The sequence below is a fragment of the Ictidomys tridecemlineatus genome, chromosome 3, assembly GCF_052094955.1.
Source record: "Ictidomys tridecemlineatus isolate mIctTri1 chromosome 3, mIctTri1.hap1, whole genome shotgun sequence".
Lineage (NCBI taxonomy): Eukaryota > Metazoa > Chordata > Mammalia > Rodentia > Sciuridae > Ictidomys > Ictidomys tridecemlineatus.
The window spans coordinates 66,045,355-66,063,196 of record NC_135479.1 but is presented as its reverse complement, the minus strand read 5'-3'; the positions used below and the strand labels follow the sequence as shown (position 1 = coordinate 66,063,196).

The following is a 17,842-nucleotide window of genomic DNA, read 5'->3' as shown; positions in this document are numbered from 1 at the left end:
AAAAAAAGAAAAAGAAAATAAAAAAAGAAATAACATTACCAAAAAGTGAAGTGACTTCTTTAAATAACCATAGAAACCAAATAAAGAATTTTCTTGTGAAGAATCTTTAGAAATTATACAATTCTATATGAGTAGAAATTATTATCATTTGGAAGCCTGTCTGCATTTCTGCCACTTGCTATACAAAATATTGCTTTCTCCCATGCATACTTTTCAAGAAAACAGCAATATCAGAATTACAGATAGTCTGTTTGTTTCATAAGTTCATGTATTAGGGCCAGTTTATCATACCTATAGTTATTTTGGCTCTGCAAAAGATTATTTTGGCAGAAGTTTTATTAGTGTCTCAAATTGTCTTTTAAGAAACTTGGCTAGGTTTATTGCCTAAGATGGCAAGTTATAAATTTCAAACCTTATTATTGCATACTCCCAATCCCTTTCCCCAAGTCACTAGTACTATGAGATTTTTCCAGTGCAATGATTCAACATATATTTGTTACAGAATTCCATAAACAAATAGGATAATTTTAGGAGCAGAGTTATAATGAGATAGTGGTTTGGCTTTTTTTTTAGTGCATGAAATGCCTAATATATTTGGCAGCTTAATTAATCTCAATTATCTATGGAATTATTAGAAGAACAGATATAACATGTACACTAAAATATGAAGCTAATTCAAAACTATTTGAGTCAGCCTTCTTTCTCAAACTCTCAGACATCTATCTATCATGGGAAAAGGTACTACTACATTAACAAACCTAGCCTTAATAGCAACTGGGACAAAGTGCCTTAATTTTTATTATTTCCTTAGAGTGAGGGGGCTTTTGTTGTAGCTCAGTGGTAAAGCATTTGCCTAGCATGTGTGAGGCACTAGGTTCGATTCTCAGCACTACATATAGTTTCTAGGATGAATTATGAGCACTGGAATTGCAGAGCCAACATGTTGCTTACTGTATGGGTTTGAAACATATTGTTAAATTTATAAAAATTATACAGCATATTCATTGAGTGTCTACTCAAATATTGCTTCTCTTTAGCCTTTCTTACTCCCTTAGGCAAAAATGAAAACAATTAAGTACTATGCACTAGGTCAACAGCTGATCAAACAACCAGCCAACAAAGTCCCTGCCTCTTGATGAGCTTATAGATTTATTAATAAGACAGACATTTATTAGACAACCATACACAAATATGTCATGACAAACTAACTTACATGATCCTTCTCCTGCACATCTCTTGAACTTTATATCTCACTCCTTTATGACATTACCCTTAAACTTAATTGGTATATTTTTTCTTCTATTAGACTTAGTTGCTTAAGGGCAGGGACAAACATTTGTGACTATAGTGTCTAAGTGGATCAGTTTCTGCAGTCAGACAATCTTAACGTACATCCTGTCTCCACACTTATTTATGTATCTTTTGGATAATTTTTTGGCCTCTCGTGCCGTGCCTCGGTTTCTTAATATATAAAATGAATGGGGATAGTTATAATATTAACCCTATAGTGCTGCAAAAAAATTAAGTCCTAGGACACGTACAGAACTGAGAATAGTGCTTGACATATGGTAAGTGCTTAAGAACTATTAGCTATAATCATCTTTCCAGATCTAGCGTAAACATTTTGTAATGTCTACTGCCTAGCTTAATAGATAAATGCATTTAACTCTATCAATAATTCTGAGTTCTTTAACATAGTCAACAAATTGATAAATGACTAGTCTTAAAAATTAGTATGTGCTTTTGCAATGACATGAAATTGAAAGTTTGATTATAATATAATCATTATTTTGCCTCTAAGAAAAATTGTTGTCAGCTAAACAATGCCATAAATTATAATATCAAGTTAAAGAGTTAATTCAAAGATGCAACATTTTATGTGCCATTATAAATGAAAAATCATTACCAATTAAACTGTAATAATATTTTTTGTTACTAGAATTTTTATTTTATGTTTATTAAAATAATTTTCTTAAACTTATTTGTTCTTGGATTTTTATCGTGCATCACAATATAAAGAGCAATGGACAAGTTAATGCAGTCCCAAGCAATGATAATTGCATCACAATTGCTGCCTAAGAGTGATTGAAAACATCATTTATTGGATGGTACATTTTGATTTTAGAGATGATAAAAGGCACATGTTAGAATTGATGATATCACATATATATGATAGGGAGACCCTTAGAATATAAAGATCACTGATTCTCACACTTTCTCAGAAGTTGGGGTAGTCTGTGATGGGTGATGGTTTTAGCTTTGCTGAGATACATATTGCTCATATTTTCTGACAGGTGCACAGGACATAGTTCTGCAGTCAGTGAATGAATGTGGTGGGTTAAGCACTCAATTCACATAGCTATGAGTGCACCCATGCAGAAACTCACACTTTCCTTGTCATTCTATTCCTAAATATAAGAGCAGGCAAAGATTTCCTGTAGCCCTCTTAAATAACAAAAGTCTATTGTGGGGTAGTTATACACAAACAAGCAAAACTACTCACGCGGTGAGGTAAGGAAGCAGGGCTGGGGTACGCTTAGAGGGAAGCTGGAGTGGCGACGGCGAAGGCGACTGCAGCAGCATAGTTCACGTGGTGGAAGTAAGGTGGAAGGCTGAGGTCCGCGTGAGGAGCAGCCTGGGCAACAGCGGCAGCCTCCTTCAAGCGGGAGGTAAGGTAGTGAGGCTGGATCAGTGTGGAGGGCAGCCGTCGCAGGAGGGGCCGCCGCCCCACAGCGGCAGCAGTTTAGTTCCGCCCACGAGGTAAGGGGCGGGGGAGGAGCCTGGGGTCCCCTTGGTGGTCATTCAGGGCGGTGGCAGCGGAACCTTCTTTCCCACAGGGAGGTAAGTTGGCGGGGTTTGGGTCCGGTGGTCGTCAGCCAGGGCGGAGGCTGCAGCTTCATTCTGGCCGCCAGGTAAGGGTAGGGGCTGAGGTCCGCTTTGGGGATAGCCCGGCGTGGCAGGGGCAGCTTCCAAGTCTGTGTGGGGGCAGTGGAGGGGGGCAGCGGCAACGGCTTCCTTGAGGCCGCGAGGAAAGAGGCTGGGGTCTGCATGGGTGACACAGCAGCAGCTTCCCTCCCAACTCGAGGTAAGGCAGCAGGTCTGGGCTCCCGTGGGCGGCACCTTGAGTGGCAGCGGCTGCTTCGTTCTTGCCGTGAGGTAAGGCAGCCAGCGGCGTGGGGGCCGGCGTTGGCGACCTCGTTCGGGCTGGCGTGGGGGGCCGGCTGGCGGGGTTGTGGGGGGCCAGCTGGCGTGGGGGCCTTCAGCTGCCTCGTGGGGGCCGGCCGGCGGGTTTGTGGGGGCCGGCTGGCGGGGTTGTGGGGGGCCGGCCGGCGTGGGGGCCTTCAGCGGCCTCGTGGGGGCCGCCGGCGCGGTTGGGGGGGGCCGGCCAGCGGGGTTGGGGGGGGCCTTCAGCGGCCTTGTTCCGGCCGGAGGGCGGCGGCGGCATGGGGGCCGGCGTTGGCAACCTCAGCGGCCTCGTTCTGGCTGGCGTGGTGGCCGGCCGGTGTGGTTTTTGGGGGCTGGCTAGCGGCGGCGTGGGGCCGGCCCGTGGGGTTGGGGGGGGCCGGCCCGTGGGGTTGGGGGGGCCGGCCGGCGTGGGGGCCTTCAGCGTCCTTGTTCGTTCTGGCCGGCTTGCGGCGGCGGCGGGGGGCCGGCCGGTGGTGTGGGGTCCAGCGTTGGCGACCTCAGCGGCCTCGTTCGGGCTGGCATGGGGTCCAGCTGGCGTGGTTGTTGGGGGCTGGCCAGCGGCAGCGGCGTGGGTGCTGGCCCGCGGGGTTGGGGGGGGCGGCCTGTGGCGGCGTGGGGGCCTTCAGAGTCCTTGTTCCGGCCGGCCGGCGGCAGGGGACCGGCGTTGGCGACCTCAGCAGCCTCGTTCGGGCTGGCGTGGGGGCCCGCCCGGCGTGGTTGTTGGGGGCTAGCCAGCTGCAGCGTGGGGGCCGACCGGCGGGGTTGTGGGGGCCTCAGCGGCCTCGTGGGGGCTGGCCGGCGTGGTTGAAGGGCCGGCCGGCGTGGTGGCCTTCAGCAGCCTTGTGGGGGCCGGCAGGCGGGGTTGTGGGGGGCCGGCCGGCGTGGGGGCCTTCAGCAGCCTTGTGGGGGCCGGCAGGCGGGGTTGGGGGGGCGGCCTGCGGGGTTGTGGGGGGCCGACCGGCCGGCTTGGGGGCCTTCAGCGGCCTCGTGGGGGCCTGCCGGCGGCGTTGGGGGCACCGGCCGGTGTGGGGGCCTTCAGCGGCCTCGTTCGTGGCAGGGCTGAGGTCGGCTTTGGGGGCAGCTAGGGCTGTGGTAGCAGTGGCTGTGGCAGCTTCCTTCCCGCCGCGAGGTAAGTCAGCGGAGCTGGGGTCCGCTTGGGGGGCAATAGGGGCAGCGGCAGCTTCCTTCAGGCAGCAAGGTAGGGCGGCCCGGGCAGGGGTCCTGGGGGGTGGGCAGTTAGGGCGCTGGTGGCAGCAGCTACATTCACGCTGGGCATCCGCGCCACCGGTGTCCGCGAGCTGCAGGGCCTTTTGGCTGCTCCTATTACTTGGCAGCTGGGGCGGCGAGCTGTCTGTGGGCGGCCTTCCCCACAAAGGGCCGCAGAGCTGCGGGTACGCTGGCAGCAGCAGCGACAGTGGCAGTGGCTCGCCTATGAGGGCGCGGACATTTGTTGCAGTTCTTGGGGCTTTGTTGTTTTTCCTTGAGCTTTTACCCTTCTTTTCGTTCATTTTGGATAAAATGACCCCCGTGATGTAAAGATAGAGCAACGAACATTGGTGAAGCGGGGAGCTTTGCAGAAAGTGCAGTTTGGATTCTGCTTTTCCATTGGTGATGGCTGGATGAGTCTCACTGCTGGCCGTGGAAAAGGCTAGGGCAGCTTGTTAGTTGAGTTTTAAATTTCCCAGTGTTGTGTTTAAAGGTTTTAAGTGCATAGAAGAGGAATGTTCACCTTAAGTAAGCATATGAGCGGTTAACAGGGAATGTTTTCCTCTGGGAAAGGGAATTTGGTAGTTCTGACCCATGTCAGTCTGTGAATATTTAGACCTGTAGAGACTTTTTAACATTTTTCATAAAAGTCTGTTATTTACAGTGTGTCATATGTTGTTAATACTCCTTGCCTTAAGTTCCCCAGCAAATCTTTTTCATGCCTTCTGAGAAAGTAGACAATTGATAGATTATCCAAGGAATGGAAAAATACATGAGTGGGTTATTTTCACAGTCCCTGAGAGCTGGCATTGTAAGACTCATCCTATCCCGAGTAACATTTTCATACAATAAATGTGAACACTTTTGAAGCCTTTTTATAAAGATACAATTTGGGAATGATATTAAGATAAGGAAAAGATGTTAATTGATTTCTTAGATTAACATGTCTTCCCTTTTCTCTTTTCTGTTCAGTGGCCTCGTTCCTGCCGGAAAACTTGGAAAACTTATCACTTAGAAAACTTCATGAAGATGGCCAGTGATAAGCAAATGTCCGATGATGATACAGCCCCAGCACCAGCACTGGCAGTTCAGATTCAGTCCAGCAAGACCCTGCTGCTCCAGAGCCTGAAGATCATGAAGAAAGAACCTTCTGCCACCCAGTGGAAGAAGAGCACCAAACTCTCCAGCAAAACCGCTGGTAAGTTATTCACTAGTGCTAAAAGGTAACATTGTCAGGTTGTCTTCCAAGCAATTAGATGCTTCCTTTTGTTTCCTTTTGTGAGTTATACTCTTGAGTGAAATTAGCATGTGTCCACGTGGGTGTCAGTCCAGGCATCTGTGGTGGCAGCTTCATAAAAGGAAATGTGTCACTTTTCATGAAAGGAAATGATCAAAAAAGTTTATATTTGCTAAAAAATGTTGAATGTCAGGCCTTGGCTTTTTTTGAAAGCAGATTTTAAATTTGCTTAGTTTTACAAACAAGTCTTTAAATCCTGCATAATGGGTATATTTTTTTGTAGTTATACTTATCCCTCCTTGTTCTTGTGAGAACAAATAAAACTGAAAAGTAGCCATTAACAATCTCAGGTGTCACTTTGCTGTTAAAACTTTGCACATCTTTAAAATTAGTGGATGTTCTTGACATAGTAGTGAAAATCAATAGCAGGAAAAAAACATTTTGTTGGTTGTAAGTGAAAGATTATTTGTTTCCTGCTGACTTTTATTTTCTATGATGGCAAAAAAAAAAAAATCCATCAATGGGACTCCATCAGTGATAGTGGTTGTATTGAGTAGAACTCTTGTATCAAACATAAAATGTACCTATAGCATTACCTAATGTTGATGTTTTGTTGTTTTTCATTGATCACAACTAAAAGAAAAAGAAAATATAAAAACTTATCAATTATTGTATTTTATAGCGATTCATATTCTTATTTTTCTATACATTTTTACTGTCATTGCACCATTAACCAAACACTAATGAACTTGAGACTATTATATTGAATAGCAGCAGTCTTTGAAATAATTTAAAATTCTTCTCAGTGTGTTGTAATCTTATGGAGAGAACATGAAACAACTTTTGAAAACATTTTAAATTTCAAGAAAATTAGAGAAATGCTCTTTTTCCCCTTACCTCAAGGCCCTCTTTCCTCCAAGAGTATGAAATTTAAATTTACGTGCTGTACCTAAGATCAGAGAAAAGAAATGGTTAAGATTGCTAAAATAGTCCTTGGAAGTTTTTCAATGGTAAAGGTATTTGTAAATTTTAAACTTTTTTTTTAAAACAGATAAAATACTGACAAAACTATTAATGTACTCTTGCAATAGCTTTCTAATTTTTACCACAGTAAAAGTGGATTGAAGTCATTGTCAAAAATATTCTAGTGCTTTTCCTTCTTCCATTTTGTCTCATTTGCATATAAGCTTGAAAAGAGAATTTCTTTGGTAAGAAGAGTTTTAAAATAGATTTTATATCCTTTTGTTGAGTAGTAGTGAAGGACTTTCTCAAATCAGGTGTAAATGACTTATCTATTTACAGTAGCAAGTGAGAAAAAATCTGCAATTTTCTGTTAAGGAGTTTGGGTTATGCCTCTGAGAACAAAGAGGAAGCAGCCATGTTAGCATTACTGAAGGCAAAACCAGCCTTGCATTTACCTGCATGATGGTAGAGGGCATTCTGATTTTCTGGTTATTCTGTAGACTGTCTCAAATCTTTTTTGTCTGTTCTCATTTCACTAATGGAATTCAGAAAGATTTAGCTGAAGTAACCCTTAATCCTCTCCTAACTGCAGGTAAGAAACAAATTTTGTTGTTTTGATTTCTAAATTGTGGAACAATATCAGGAGATGAATGTATTATCCTTGTATGTATGTGCAGCAGAAGAGGCTAGCTAGCTATGTTTGCTTCCTTAAAGCTTTGCAAGTGCTTTAAACAAAAATTGCCTAGGTGAATTAAATTAGGAGAAAAATACTATTGGCATGTATCATATATTCTGTACTTATGAATATAGTGATCTTGTGCTTCTTGCTGAAATTTGTTTGAGTGGTGTTGATTTTTCTGTTGTTTTTCTGTGGAATACATTTATTCACAAGTATTTTGTAGAAACCTGTAAGGATTTAAGTTTTAAAGTTAGTGCTTGTGTGCAATCTGAATTGATTTTCCAAATTTAGAAATTGTTAAATATGGTGTTACAAAATGTAAAATCATTAAACAGGAGTATAGTTGTATCTGTTTGATTTATTCAATAACTTGCCTAAAGGAAAAATTTTATGTGCTAAGCTATGGTTGTAGTTGTTATTTTCTAGAAAACACATTGTTGGAATTATTTACATTTTAAACAAATATCCTAATGACTTGGGAAAATTCTTAGCAGTAAATTAATTGGAATTGTGAGAAGAATCAAATTCAGTGGAACTCAGAATTTAAGATTGGTTGACAAATTGTATTAAAAGTAGCTGATTGATTTTTTTTATTTGTGTCTTATATAGTGTTTTGTTTATTTTTGAATGGTGACTGTGTGGTTGACAAAATTTATCAAATTTAGAGAGCAATATTATAAATAAATTGCATAGAAGTATGTGCTCAAGAATGAGAGAGGAAGGGATGCTATAATTAAGGAAGTGTTATGATTTGATATAAAAATATTTTGGTGTTTAACCTGTGTTTTTGCTACAAATTGTGTTTGCTCATGTTGATCAGCACCATCTCTGAAGTCTACTTGAGACATAATAAGGAATAATCCATTTGCTATTTATTGTGTTAACCAGATCCCCAGATAAAGGGGATCTGATCCTGATTTATCCAGTGAATTAACAGTTTTGCTTATATTTGTAGTTGCAGCCATTTCAGTTTAAAAAGGAGACATGAATGTGAACTAATTATAAACAGAGTGGTATTTCAGATCTCAAAATATTACTTAAAAAGTATACTGCTCAATAGTATAGCCACTAGCCACATTCTGACTATGGACCAGGATGTTGTGGTTAGTTGAAAATGTGATATGCTGTAAGTGTGAAATGCATACTGGATTTTGAAAACTTAGTACAACTTGTAAAAGAATAAATATTTTAAAGATATTTATTACATGTTGAAATAATATTTGGCATGTTTAGTAAGTGTTTTAAAAATTGTATTTTTATCATTTTAGCATAGTTATTAGAAAATTCAAAATTACGTGTGTAACTTGCATTGTAATTTTGTTGAACAGTATTGCTTTAGAGAAGAAGTAAATCAGTATTTCTTTTAGCCTTCTAAATGGTGTGTCAAATCTGTACCATTTAGGAGGTCAAGTTAAATTTGCTCTGTGGAAGAATCACTTAACTTTCAGAGTATATTCTGATAATTTCCATTATGAAAGATGTAAAGATCTGTCAATTTAAAACTCACATGTCTTAAAGTTGCATGTCAGGTCAAACTTCTTTAAGGGTTTCTGTTGATTTTCTGCAAATGGCTTAAACCAGTGTATGAATATACATCTAGAGAACATAGTAGACATTTGAATGCTTTCAGAGCAGTAATGTACTGGTACATTTGGTAAAGGAATGTACTTTAAGTGTTTAACCCAGGACTGTTTCCACAAGGTCACAGGATTATTTTAGATGGAGTAAAATCTTTCTGAGAAATAGAAAGTAAGTTTCACTTATCGCATATTTTTTCTCTTTATATACCAGATTTCATTTAAGTTCATGAAATAATGCTTAACATTTACTGATTTAACTAATGAAGCAGTAAAACTTTGAGCTTGCTTGTGCACAGTATCATGGAATACTTATATCTATTTTCTTTTGTCACAGTCTTTGGAGACTGTTGACTATTGAAAAGGACATCTTTTAACTTCTCTTGTTCTTTAATATCTGAGTTTCTTTGTGGCTGTGTAAGTGATTTAGGAAAAAAAAACAAATGTAAAATACAAGTTTCTTAGGAAATTAGAAGTTGTTTCTTACTACTTTGGGGAGAGACTTTTTTCCATATACCTCATATGTAAAATAATGCAGATGCTTTTGTGTGTCTTTGGATTCTTCTGGGTAGAAGGTTAGTTCTTGTAATTTTGATAGAAAAGCCTAAATTTGTATTGTGTTTTTGCTTTCATGCCAGAAAATGCAATAGATTTTGGTATTATATTTCTTTTAACTCATAGCTGCATAAATGAGAATTTTAGTTTTATGGTAGTTGTATTATTTAGATTTGTTAATTTATGTTGTAATTAAAAATAGGATTCCACAGTCATAAGTACATCTATAATTTGTGGGTTAATATTGCATGAGACCTTTGAAACCTTATGCTTGCTACTTCCAGGTGCAATTTTTTAATTATGTCTTTTGGTAAGGTGTGTGTGTGTGTGTGTGTGTGTGTGTGTGTGTGTGTGTGTGTGTGTATAAACTTGTCAAAGTATGTGACAGTGTTAATTATCCCTCAGGGAAGAAATGTTAATTGTATCTGTGTACATTCAGGAAAATGTTGAATGAGATATAGGAAAACTAGAATTACTTGTACTAGGGAGATTTGTCTTAAACCTCATCTTTTGTTTTAATTAATAAGTTATTCTTTAGTTACATAATTAGGTCTAATATACACATCCAGGATGGCCTTTGGGTAGATATCATTGTCAAATTAAATGCAGGACTTTAAAAGTGTTTGATTATATGTCAATAGGAACACTTCTTTTTCTTTTAGTAAAAAAAAGGTTGATAAAGATTTAATTTCTAATGATTTGATGGTATTTTAGGTTTAAAGTATTGAAGGTGTGTGGGCCAATGCATTTTAAACACAGGGAAATAATATATGTTTTTTTGGTTTACATTTATACTTTTTACATTCTATATTTTAGATTAGGGTATAAAAATCAATTCACCAGTAAGCGTGAAGGGAAATTATTATGAACATCCCTTTGTATTACAGAAAGTTATGGACGATAGTTGTTTAGTAATGTGTTGACATTTCTGTTCTATTTTTCAAAGGATGTGCTTCCTTTTCCACTTACAGTCAGCACTTGTGTAAACAGCAAAAGTTTAGAAAGGTGCTGGATTTCTAAGTTAATCTTGAATTTCTTTTCCTGTATAGAGGGTACAAACATGTACTCCTAAATATTAATGGGTTTGGACTGAATCTATGTTAAAGAAAATATTCAAGAGTAATTGTAAATCGTGTTTGGTTGAGGAGAAGGCCTTATGGGGGGTAGATATTACAGTTTCAAGTTTATATTAATCATATGTTGACTATCAAAACCTGAAATCAGCTACAATGATACTTGTAAATATTATAATACTTGCAAATTTTGTTAACTTCCCTTTTTAAAGGAAAGAAAAAGAAGTAGCATAAGTTCTAAGTCAGAAGTTGGCAATTTGCACATAAGAGTAGTTTTCTGAGGATAAACTGTGTTTCTGATGGTTGCCATATCTCTCACTACTGTCCAGTGTAGATTAGAACTTTGCTAATTAAAGGGTGATCTTCAGACTAGCAACATCTGTATCACAGGTGTGATTGTTAAAAATCAGAATGTTGTTTTCCCCTAACCAGAAGTACTGAGTCCGAATCTGAATTGAGTAAGATTGCTAACTGAATTGTATGTCTATTGAGGTTGGAAAAATCCTGCTACTGAAGCAAGACTGTTCAGATCCATGATGTGCCACTATTGGCATGCCACTTTATAATCCTGCTACTGAAGCAAGACTGTTCAGATCCATGCTGTGCCACTATTGGCATGCCACTTTATATAAGTTATGGGATATTTTTGTTCTTCAGTTTCCCAAGTTGTAAAATGAAGATTAAGTTGATCTCTCCATTGTATAATTTTTGTGAGGATGAAATGAATTTGTTGAAAGTTTTGTTAACCACATAAATTGGATCCCTAAAGTGGATACAGCATGATAAAAGTAGGTGAGACAGTTTAGCAGCATGCCCTCACTCTTGCTGGTGTTTGCTCCAGTGCATCCACATCCTACTTATAGGAATAATTGCATCTTAATTCATCATCTAATTATTGAGTACATATCAAGCAGTTTGTTTTTAATGTGAATAAAAGCAGGATTTTAAAAACTTGAGTTAAAACAGAAAATTAGCCTAAAAGTGTTGATCATAGATGAACAAATACTCAATCCCTTCCAAAAAAATACCTATAAACTTAATGATACTTAAAAAGAATGCCTTGGGGCTGGGGCTGTAGCTTAGTGGCAGAATGCTTGCCTAGCATGTGTGAGGCACTGGGTTTGATCCTGAGCATCACATAAAAAAACATAAAATATATGCATTCTGTCCATCTACAACTACAAAAAAATGTTTTAAAAAGTATTTATAAGAATACTATGACTATGACTGCCCAGTATTTTTTAGATAGTTGTATTAGTTAATGTTTTCCCCTCTTTAAATATCCCATTTTAAGAGTTTGTGATTTTATTCAGAACACAGTAATTTCAATATTTGTAAAATTTACACTCATAATAGTATAGTTTACCAATTACTTCAACATAATGTAGTGTAATTCCAGGCAAAACAGTGAGTTGGAATTCGAAAAAAATATTAAGTAACTCATTCGTTACTTTTTTCATAATTGTGATATTTAGTATTAATCACTTAAAGATTATTTAGCTATCATTTCTATTTGCTTATGGAAAGTAGTTGATAATTACAGTAATCCTAATTGTGTCTCCCATATATGCCAGTGGAGCAGAAGGACTCAGTTACCATTGAATAACTCAAAACATTTATCCAAAGGAGTGATTGATTGAAAATAATATCTCCCCCACATAAGGTCACATTTTTATTAGCTGTCTATTATGTTCAATGATGATAATGTAAGGAGAAAGTGGGTGAAAACCTTGGGTACTTTTTAAAAACCTAAATGGTTATTTCAAAGCAACATGAAGCAAATTGTTAATTTTCTTTCTGCAAGTAAATGATTGGTACCTTATTCTCTCCTTGAATGTGTTGCTGTAACAAAATGTAGATTATGTTTAATTATGAGGAAAATCAACAAGTCTTGCTTAGAGTACAAGAGCATTCAGATTGAGAAAACTGAATGGGAAAACTTTATCTTTCATTCTTCTCTTTTCTATAAATATGATATAACAAAACCACTTGTACATCTGTTAGATCTACAGGCATATAAAGTGATGATTTTTTCTTTCTGTATTTCTTTAGACAATAATTGTAATTGGGGGGGGGTGCACTTGTGGTTCAGTGATACAGTGTTTGCCTAGCATGTGTGATGCCCTACGTTCAATCCTAAACACCACATAAAAATAAATAAATAAAATTAAGCTATGTGTCCAACTACAACTAAACATTAAATTAAAAAAAGAATTGTGTTTGGGCATTTTATTAGAATTTAAAAGATGAAATATCTTTAAACATTTAATGTTTTTTTGCATCTGGATCACAGAAGTTTTTGCCTCTCCCCCCATATTCATAGTCTAGGAGATAGTTGACAAAACCTGGAGACATTTTGCTTTTCAAAACTTGGGGGAAAAGGCTCTAGTATACAACAAAGAATTGTCTCCCTTCAGGAGATCTTACTGAAATAAAACATATATATGTTTCTGTTATGTTTTACTAGGAATATTGAAGTAACTTGTGACTACAGAATGCAAGTCACCTTTGTATTGTCTTAGTGATGAAAATAAAAACCAAATGAAGAACATGGCTTTCTCTCCAGTGTGTAATTTAATGTCAAAATCTAATATAATGTAATCATCACTTTCTGCAATCATAGAAAGTAATGTAATTGCCGCTTCGGAAAAAGATGGGAAGAGAGTATCAATATCAAATTTGGAGAAATGGTAAGAGTAAGGGAAGCCATCTAGAAGAGATGGGAAGGCTCACTCTCTAACCACAAATTCTGCACACCTCTAGTTTTCCACCTCCTACCACATATCAGGCTTTCTAAAAATTTACTTTTTATTTTTTGCCTTAGATAACTTAACTAAAAATTATTCCAAAATTATGTAAAATAAATGTAATTTTCCATTACTAAACTTTTGTTTTCCATAACACATTAAAGGGAAAATTAAATAATAAAAACAGACATAATAAATTCTTGTTTTATATAATCATTTAAATATCTTTTTTAGACAGCAATAATTCAAACAAAATACTTTCCTTACTTAAAATGAACATTTTATATTAATGAATCAGGAGGCTAAAACACTAAAATTGTCAGACTTAGTAAATCCTTCAAATATTTCATCTATAGAGGCACAGTACACACTTAGTGTAAATTATAAAAGGTTTTTTTTAAATATATAAATTCCAGGCCAAAATATATCAAATCAAACATATCAACTTTGCTTCTCAATTTACTTCTTAATTTACCTCTCAATGTAATCATATTTTGTTGACTCTAAATAACATTGTCTGGTAACTGATAGTGACATTAAAATTTGTATCATCTTTCTGCTAAAATATAGTAAGCTCTACTCTGAACCCCTCATTCATAGGTCTTACATCTGTTATCCCATCGTCAGCAATAAAGCCAATGAGATTATTCTAAAATGTAAATGTCCCCATGTTATTCCTGTCTTTGCTTATTAAAGGAGCAAGCAATGTACTCTCTAATTTCTCTTTTGCCTATTTTCCCTTTGATATAGAAATATATTGTGCATTTCAATCAAATTAAAATCTTTCAGTTCCCTTAACTGTCTAATATATTTCTAGTTAGGCAAATGATGATGCACCTCCTGAAATCCTATTTTCTTTTCACAGACCTCTCAGTCTCACTCTGCTCCATCTGTAAATATCCAACTCCTCTTTGGGATCCTTATAAAATCTCCCTTTTGTGGACATACACTTTATACAGTCAACTTGATGACTTGCTGCTTCCTGTCAGTTCTATTTTGGAAATATTTGCAAAACTGCATTTATTACCTCATATCACAGTTATTCATTCACATCACTATTTCCATTTGCTGACTATGAAAGAAAACCTTTCTGGTTTTGGCATCTGCCTTGGCAGCAGCAGTCGGAGAAGACAGCCTGGAAGACCTCCTCTTGGGCTTTTACTTAGCCTCACATTCTTCAGAGCTGACCTTCCTCTGGAGCTTCCTGGCTGAGAGCACAAGGCTCACGCAGGTGCTGCAGGCAGTGGCTCTTGGGAACCTTCTGAAACTGTGCTGTCTGGCCACTGCTGCTGTTCCCACCATATGAGTTGCTGCGACACACCAAGTATTCAATTATTTTAATGCAGTTTTTACCATAATTGAGACATAACTATAGGCAATTTTAAATCTCTAAATTTTGTGATTTTAGCTACAATGAACCTTATAAAAATCAAATCCTTACTCTTATGTTTTGTTTATTCTGCTTTCTAAATAAGCTCTCATTTTGTCATTATTGCCAGTGCTTACAACCCTCCTTTCTCTTATCTCTAGCCTAGAGAACAGTGACATGCCCCTAGTTGCTCTTCCTGTCATGAGCCTCTCTCAAGTGTGCCATTCTCCCCTCTCACAAACATTAGTTTGTAAAATAAACATTTAACCATGTCATACCCACAAAAGTTAGAAAGTATTCTATTATTTATACAATAAACTCAATATTTATTCATATGTCCCCCAGCTCTTCCAAGCATGATCACAAATAGTCTTCCAAATTCCCCGTAGGAACAAACTCAGCCCCACTAATACTTGTTCACATAGTTCCTTTGCTTCACACAATTCCTACCTCTTCTGATTTTTATTGCTTCTCTGTCTCTATTTATGGTTAACATTTGCCAACATAGCCTCCATTGCCTCTAGCTCTTTAAGCTTCACCTTGAATTCTCTTTTTTTCATGCCCCCCAAAATTTCTGCTGCACCATCATTGCTTTCCCATCCTAATAAAAGTGAGAGCTTATTAATCTAATATCCATATACTTTTTCAAAAGCTTTAATCATAACATTAAGTGTGCTTTGTCTCAGTTTTTACAAATAGATATCTTCTTCATTATGATGCAAATTCTTTTAAGATTGGTATCATATTGTATCATTTTTTTTATATCATCAACATCTAGTATATAAAAGGAAAAGTGAAAGAATAATCTAAATATAAAATATATCTAAAGTTTCTAGTTACTGTGTATTATATCCAATATTCAGAGCTATAATATTAGTTCTATATTTTGTGACAAGGAACTTCTTACAATAATTCTACAGTGCAAGTGGACACAAACTTTAAAGCCCAAATGAAAGCCCCACACCACTTACTTTCCCCAGTAATAAATGCTACTTTTGGATTATGCTCATAAAATATAACCTTCCATTAGATACATGATTTCTGACTATTCTTTAATAAATTACCTCTTAAACAGAATAAAATTAGAATAAAATAGACAACAGTGTTATATTACAAAAATGTGTTTCATATTTGATGTTAGAATACAACACATTTGTTTTCTAAGTTAGATTCAATAAAGATAAAGAGCTTAAAGTTATCTGGACAGAAGAAGAGAAAGGAATCAGTCATCAGTTAGAGTGAAAGAAAGCCCATGATTGCACTTGAAAGGGTGTTAGCAGAAGCTGTCCAATAAATTCACAGAAGATGCTTCTGCTTTAATAAATTGTTGTGCTATCAGCCAGGCACAACTGTGGTGCACAACTGTAATCCCAGTGGCTTAGAGGCTCATGAGTTCAAATCCAGCCTCAGCAACAGCAGGGTGCTAAGCAACTCAGTGAGACCATCTCTAAATAAGAATACAAAGTATAAGGGCTGGGGTTGTGGCTTATAATATAGTGTTTGCCTAGCATGTGTGAGGCACTGTGTTTTATTCTCAGCACCACATATAAATAAATAATAAATAAAGGTCCATCAACAACTAAAAAATATCTTAAAAAATGCAAAATAGAGTTGGGATGCGGTTCAGTAGTCCAGGGCCTCTGAGTTCAATCACTGGTACCAAAACAAGCAAACAAACAAACAAACTGTTGTACTATCAAATCCTTTTGTAGCACTTGAGCTTCACTTTCTCTACTTGTGCTGACAGATCAAGGTTTTGTTTGTCCCAAATGTATAATTTGGTGCCAATTGTCTGTTTAGCTTCTGAGCATGAAAGGGAAATCTCAGCCTTGAAAAAATTTTTATTATTAGTGTTATTATTATTGGCCTGGTAAGAACAACAATAGTGCTTTTATGAAGCATAAGAAAATTTAGGGTTCTAAGACTTTATTCTGAAAAAAAAGTAATTTTATAAATATTATTTCATGTTCAAAGTATATTCATATACAGCCTTACATTTTCAAATGACCAAAGAATGAGGAACACTTAAAAATAATGTGTTTCATTATTCACATAGGTGGTAATAAAGTTGTAGCTTAAATTTTAGCATTAGTACTCATTCTCTAATTTTGTGTTATTTCTATTTATTGTCAAATATCTAACAATATTTTAGGAATAGGATGTCAATTATTTATGTTCATAAAGTTCAGTGTAAAATAAAAAAGAATTATCCTCTTGATTATGGCTAATATTTTCTGTATAATCTTATGAATCATTACTACTGGATTAGCATTTTTCAAAACCAGGATCAAACATGTTTTTTTTCAACTTTCTTACCTTTTTATACCTATAATTAGAGTAAATAAATTGGCATCATAATTTTAAGTTAATAATTTTTTTTTCACAATTTTCAGATGCTGTAAACAATGTCACAGTAATCTTCATATATAAATACTGTATATATATATATATATATATATATATATATAACTTGTTATATTTTGGATGAATATTAATGAGCTAAAAGTTGTTCATATTTTTTAGTATTTTTTAAAGTCAGAAAATACATTAATTTGCTCTTTGATTAGTCCAAATGCAGCTTAAACTTTTCCCACTGTCCTCCATCTTTTACAACACAGTTGTTTTCAGCTATTTAATTGTGGAAACAGTAAAGACATTACTCTGAAACAACTCTTAGTAGGCAAAAAATTTTAAAAAAATGTTATCACTAAGAGATAATCTATAAATCTTTGTGACACTTGGTTTAATTCTCAGATCCAAACTCAATAAAATTTCAGGCATTTGCATAAGTTGTTAACTATCTAATAAAGTAACACTATTCTTCATATTTCTAGTCTAAGGTAATATTATATTACGTTTGTAATATATGGTGGTAATAAATTTATCTTTTTTCACCATAAGTAGTGGACTTTAAATCCAGTAAGTTTGATCAATCTGTTGCGCATTGGTGTTTTTTATTTATTTATTTATTTATTTATTTATTTATTTTGGTTTTTCATTACATTGACTGATTTGAGTAATTTTCATATTGGTTACTCTTCCTTTTTCTTTTTTTCTCTCTCCCTTCCAACATATTTAAAACCTGGAATTCTCTTTTCTTTCCTTCAAAGCAATTTTTTCTTTTACAAATATTTTTAGATTTTTTTTTAAAAAAATATTGCCCATCTCCAAATTCTAAAATGATTTTTCACCTTAAAAATTTTTACATATTAGTTATTATGTATTTCAGCATTTCTTATAAGTTAATGCT

The 17,842-nt window shown here is 36.8% G+C and overlaps 1 long non-coding RNA gene across 1 annotated transcript; it reads right to left on the bottom strand.

Moving 5' to 3' along the window:
• Nucleotides 1–6,043: 6,043 nt before the first annotated feature.
• LOC144375822 (uncharacterized) lies at nt 6,044–14,327 on the bottom strand. The gene is made up of 3 exons (XR_013435689.1): nt 14,251–14,327; nt 6,527–6,578; nt 6,044–6,262 (listed from the first exon to the last, which is right to left on the bottom strand). It is a non-coding gene; the product is annotated as an uncharacterized LOC144375822 (long non-coding RNA).
• Between the last annotated feature and the right edge of the window lie 3,515 nt (nt 14,328–17,842).